General features: G+C 44.7%; 1 pseudogene; it reads right to left on the reverse strand.

Moving 5' to 3' along the window:
* The window catches only part of LOC105496945 (rab11 family-interacting protein 1-like), a 16,112-nt pseudogene extending 10,248 nt beyond the window's left edge, over nucleotides 1-5,864 (reverse strand).
* Between the last annotated feature and the right edge of the window lie 279 nt (nucleotides 5,865-6,143).

The following is a 6,143-nucleotide window of genomic DNA, read 5'->3' on the forward strand; positions in this document are numbered from 1 at the left end:
TGCCTGGCTAATTTTTTACTTTTTGTAGAGACGGGGTTTTGCCATGTTGCCCAAGCTGGTCTCAAACTCCTGGGCTCAAGAGATCCACCCACCTAGGCCTCCCGAAGTGTTGGGTCTACGGGAGCAAGCCACTGCACTGCGCCCAGGTTACTTCTTAAAACCTGGCCAGGTGCGGTGACTCACACCCATAATCCCAGCACTTTGGGAGGCTGAGGCAGAAGGATTGCTTGAGCTCAGGAGTTCAAGACCAGCCTGGCTAACATAGCAATGCTCCAGCTATTGGGGTGGCTGAGGTGGGTAGATTGTTTGACCCTGGGAGATTGAGGCTGTATTGAGCCATGATTGCACCACTGCACTCCAGCCTGGGTGACAGAAGCAGACCCTGTCTCCAAAAAGAAAAAATGAAGAAAACACACACAAATAAAAACAAAGAAAAGAAATAAAAAATTCCCAGAATAACAAAGCAGGAAATAATAATTCTATAATCCAAAAAACACTGGGTGATCCTTCAGTTGGAGGGAGGAGGAGTCAGTTAAGTAGCTCACACAGTAGATATGGAAAAACCAGAGTTGAGGTTGGTTGGTGTGGCTTTTAGGAGTTAAGTTCTCCACCTAAGGCAATTGGATAATTAATTGTTCTTGAGGGATAATTAGTCATTCTAGAAAAAAGAAAAAAGGTTGATTGGGAGAAGGAACCTAGGGAGGCCAGATGGTGCATCACTTAATATTAAATTGCCTCCCTACACTATGTGGCTGAGTGTCATGGACTTTCCTCCCTCTCTGCCCCTTTGAACTCCCACTGTTAGCAAAGCTGGAAAGCACACACTTGTATCTCATTCTTACAGGCCTGTGTACCACCTCTCAGGGTCCATAGCTGTTCAGTATGGCAAAGGGCAGACTTGTTTTCTCTTCCACTTTGCTGCTTTGATGAGGTTAACACACTGGAATGAAAGAGGAGGGCAGGACATCTGCCAAAGTGCAAGGAAGGAATAAGAGTATATGAAACAACTGGGAAAAGGATTGACACTTCAGAAAGTTGACCTCGAACTGTTCACTGGTATTTAATCTGATGCTTCCCTCAAGTCCTGAATACTCTTTCTGGAAGCAGAGAGGCCAGGCCAAGAGTTGTTCTGGCTCCTCCAGACCACCCCTCCCCCTCTCCCCCAGGGCCCATCAGGTGAGTGCCTGCAGAAGCTAGAGGCAAGTCCCAGCTCTCTTGTATAGCTGATGTATGCCCTGAGACATACTCCATTTGTAGGATTCTCCTGTGCTCCAATTCACCAAATTCTGCTGATTGTTCAGAGCAGGGTAAAGCATCTCCTAGATAATCCCTCCCCCAAAATGGAGTCCTCAGGGACAGTTATTCATTGAATAACCTCCAGGTTATCTACTTTGGGAAATGCGGGAATGCTATAAACTGAATTTTTTTCCAGCAGTCGCAGAAGCCAGACACCTTGAAGTCAATTGTTCTTCATTCTCCAGAGTTCCCAAGTGGCATTTCAGAGCACAGGAATTCACTCTTCCACCCAGATGTTCCTCTCACACTGAGTCACGCACCCCAGGTTCTAGCAGCAGATATCTCCAAGCCAACCACCCTAATGAAAAATGCAGGTTTCCACACCAGTTTTCCATACCAGCTCTCCAACCATTAAGAGTACACATGACTCCCATGGTGCACTTGGGTTATCACAATAAAAGTACATTTATATAAAGTAAAAAACATAATGTGGAGCAAATATATACATATACATGTACATTGTTAGAGTTCAAGTGAATATACAGTTTTCAAGTGTGTAAATAAATGCAAGTCATCTGAGAAGTTTACAGTGGTCCCCAAAACTATAGGAGAGAATAAAGTAAAATAGCTATAGGTAATTAAAAGCTAATTAGATGGCCGGGCGCGGTGGCTCACGCCTGTAATCCCAGCACTTTGGGAGGCCGAGGCGGGCGGATCACAAGGTCAGGAGATCGAGACCACGGTGAAACCCCGTTTCTACTAAAAATACAAAAAATTAGCCGGGCGCAGTGGCGGGCACCTGTAGTCCCAGCTACTCAGGAGGCTGAGGCAGGAGAATGGCGTGAACCCGGGAGGCGGAGCTTGCAGTGAGCCGAGATTGCACCACTGCACTCCAGCCTGGGCGACAGAGCGAGACTCTGTCTCAAAAAAATAAATAAATAAATAAATAAATAAAATAAAAAAATAAAAGCTAATTAGATAAATCAAGTTACAGTTTCATCCTTCAGATTAAGGTGCTCCAATATAATCCATACCACAGCAAACAAAATCCTGAAGAATTCTGCTGCCAATCATCTTGCCTCTTAACCGCAATACAACAAGAACATACATAAAAGAGATTACTGATTTAGTTAATGCTATCATCTCATAACCCATTCACACCACTGGCCTGTGATATTCTTCCCCTGGGAGAGATGTCAAGATTTAATGAGATTCTATCATAACCTGTAGAAAAAATGAGCAACACGGAAACATTCCAATTCCAATCTTAGGTGAGTTCCAATGAAATTACCTGAAGAACTGAACTAGTGCTTTTTAGTTAAGGGGAAAAGTGCCCTAGTTTTTTAAAAATATGTCTATAAATCTAGTTTTAAAAACATAACAATTGGCTGCATGTGGTGGCTCATGCCTATAATCTCAGCATTTTGAGAAGCCGAGGTGAGAGGACTGCTTGAACCCAGGAGTTCAAGACCAGCCTGAGCAAAATAGGGAGACCCCCATCTCTACAAAAATAAATGTAAAAAGCTGGGCATGGTGGCATATACTTGTGGTTCCAGGTACCTGAAGGGCTGAGGTAGGAGGATCGCCTGAGCCCGGCAGGCCAAAGCTACAGTGAGCTGTGATCGTGCCACTGCACTCCAGCCTGGGCGAGGAGAGCAAGACTCTGTCTCAAAAATAAATACACAAAATACAGCAGTCCAAAAATGTGTCATCTTCTTTCTCTTCACAATTTTATAACAAGGGGGTAAAATGCCTGTGAGTCTATTCATTATGGAAAATAAAAAAGAAACATTTTTTATATTTGAGACTGAGGCATTTTGGTTTTCTACTGGCTTTAGATTCTATTAACTGCATTAAGCCCCTCACTACAACTTCCCCAGTATCCTAGAAACAATTTGGCTTTCCTTTTAGGCAGGAACAGGAAGTATTCAAAGGACAGACATATGGACATAGGCCCTTCAGGGTCGAAGTCTGTGGTTTCTTGTGTCTCAAGACTCAATGTCTTGAGAAGTTCGTGGACCCTGTCCTCCATCCAGGAAGTGCTGCCAAAGAAACCAGGGGATCTAGCAAAGACTCAGGAGAAAATGGCCAAAGGAATTCTGACATTCCATACCTGAGTGAACTGTTTTCATGAGTGCTTTCATCACCCAATCCCCTATAAAGGCACTGAAAAACCTGCTGTCGCAAGAGGAGGGCTTTGACCAACTTCCCCTAATTGAGTAAAAAGTGATTCTCTTAATTTCTGTATTCTATTTTTCTTATCTCCAGTAGAAGGGCCCTGTGGATCTAAATAGAGCACATTTTAAGGCTAGAGAGTAGTAGAAGTTGATGTTTAGACAAGGCAGCTTGTTCAAAATCTGAAAGGCACACCCAGAGGCTTTCTCTAAACATTTTGGCTCCCATAAAAAAAAATTAAAAACAGGACCCAAGTCTGAGAAGCTGGGTACATTTACATGGTATCAAAAATTTAGCATCTGCAGCCAAAAGCCACACCTGTGCTACTCATGAGAAAGTACATGTATGTAACAGCAGCAATTGCATGGTCCTTTTTTTTTTTTTTGAGACGGAGTCTCGCTCTGTCGCCCAGGCTGGACTGCAGTGGCCAGATCTCAGCTCACTGCAAGCTCCGCCTTCCGGGTTCACGCTATTCTCCTGCCTCAGCCTCCCGAGTAGCTGGGACTACAGGCGCCCACCACCTCGCCCAGCTAGTTTTTTTTGTATTTTTTAGTAGAGAGGGGGTTTCACTGTGTTAGCCAGGATGGTCTCGATCTCCTGACCTCGTGATCCACCCGTCTCGGCCTCCCAAAGTGCTGGGATTACAGGCTTGAGCCACTGCGCCCGGCCTATTGTCCTTTTCTTATTTAAAGCTTTCTCAGGTAAGCTTTAATAGCTGGAGGATATATATTAAAAAAAAATCTCAACGTGAAAGAAAACCCCAGTGTTGAAACACATTAATACCTCCTGTGCCATCTGAATCTCTGGCTCAGGATCAGAACTTATGATCACGTCTCTGGTGGCCATAAAATATTTACAATCTAGTTAAAGGCAAAGTGGCATTTAAAAATAAAGTCTTGGGGACCCATAGTAAAAGATTCACTGTAATTATTAACCTGGCTTCAATTGGTAAAATTGACTCTTGCCAGATAACATGTGAGGGAGATGATGATTCGGAACCTGCTACCTGGTTATGAGGCATAGCGAGTCCTTAACCTCAAGAACAGGTGGAAACAAACTCACGGAAACATGCCCATGTTTTATTCTGGTGATTTACATCTTTCCTGCTTTTTTTGCTAACGTGAGCCTGGATGTGGAGCGTGGGGGTTTCTTCCATGACTGATTGTCAGGTTGTCAGTGTAGTCTTCCAGCTTAGGATCCTGGAAATCCTTCTTGCTTATTATTGTTTTCTTCTGTTTGAGGAGCAGCTGGATCAGCTCATTCTGGGTTAGCTGTGCATACGCAAAAGCAGAATCCAAGGGGTTGTTTTTCTTCATCATGGTCTTGTTGATCAAGTTCTCCCTGATGATGGTGACAGTTCCCAAGCTAGAGATAGCGATCTTGGTGGCCATTGTGTTCACTGACTTCAGGATGAAGTCAAGGTTTGACTGCTCTGGTTTTTGGAGCCATCACAGAATTGGTGATTCTGTTCAGACTTGGATTCTTGGTCAGCTTTTGGTTCTGTGATCTGCGCATCTTCAAAGGGGTTCAGAGAGTTACCCCTTCTGGAGACAATAGCTGCAGTATCTTTCTCCAGTCTTCTCGTAAGGTCTTCAACAGGCCCTGAATCATCCTACCCGGCTTGACCTCCGTAAGCATGCCTTCCTTCTTCCCCAGGATGGTAAGAGGGTTTTCACCTTCACTGTTCTTAGCCATATCCTTCTTCCCTGTCACCCGAGAAAGCAAAGAAGACGTTATTCTGCTTCTTGCTCTCTTTGGTTTCTTTTGCAGCTTCCAAGTTTGCTGGAGCCGTGTTTTCTCTAATGTCTCCACAGAACAGTGGTCAGTAGGATGGTAGAGACATGGACTTCAGAGAGTTCTTGGTGGAAGACTCAAAGAGCCACCTGTCATGAGACATCCCACTTCCTTCCCCAGGTTACTTTCAAGACTGAGCAGCCAGGTTTTTGGTAGATAAGAACAAACGCTTCTTCCTGAAGCCCTGGGGCTTCAGGTAGGAAGAAGGACTGCTATACTTGTTCTCACCCTTGGCTTCTGACTGCTCCAGTTAAACATGGTTCCCATTGATACAGACATTAGAGTGGGAAAGGACTTCATTCGTAGACCGAAGACCCCCAAGAAAGGAAAGTCCTTCCATTTTGGGAAGGGTGATGTTGATTTCGTTTAGCTGCTTAAGATATGTACCTGCTATTGTCTTGTGAGACATGACATCTGAAGCTGAAGAGGAGTCCCTCTCATTGTTGTCATTGTCCCACCGGGACTGAAAGTCTCCCAGTTGAAGCAGCACTTTAGCTTTGAAGTCGGCAGGGCAATAATGGATCAGGAATGGTGGAGGCAGCATCTGATGCACTCTCTGTATTATTCCCCTTGATCTTGTCTTTAAGTTTTCCAAATGGATTCCGAGGCTTGTCTTTGATGAAAAGGCAAAACATGCTGGCAGTCATGTTGTTTCTCATAAACTGGATGTCAACCTCAATTTCTCCTCTTTATCCTTCTCTCCTGGTTTGGATTTCAAGATATACCACTGCATCTTCCTGCTCCCCTAGTCTGGGTGCAGCTTCTGCAGGTACACCTCGGTGAAGCCCAAGTACAGTAGCAGCAGCAGCTCAAAGGTGGCCTCCTCCTCTGACACTGAGGTGGCATACTTCTACTTACCCACCTGAATCAACGAGTACACGTTGCTTGTACCTTCAAGTCCTTGATTTTTGGCCCCTGGCCCTATGCCCGCAACACTG

This window comes from Macaca nemestrina, chromosome X, assembly GCF_043159975.1.
Source record: "Macaca nemestrina isolate mMacNem1 chromosome X, mMacNem.hap1, whole genome shotgun sequence".
Lineage (NCBI taxonomy): Eukaryota > Metazoa > Chordata > Mammalia > Primates > Cercopithecidae > Macaca > Macaca nemestrina.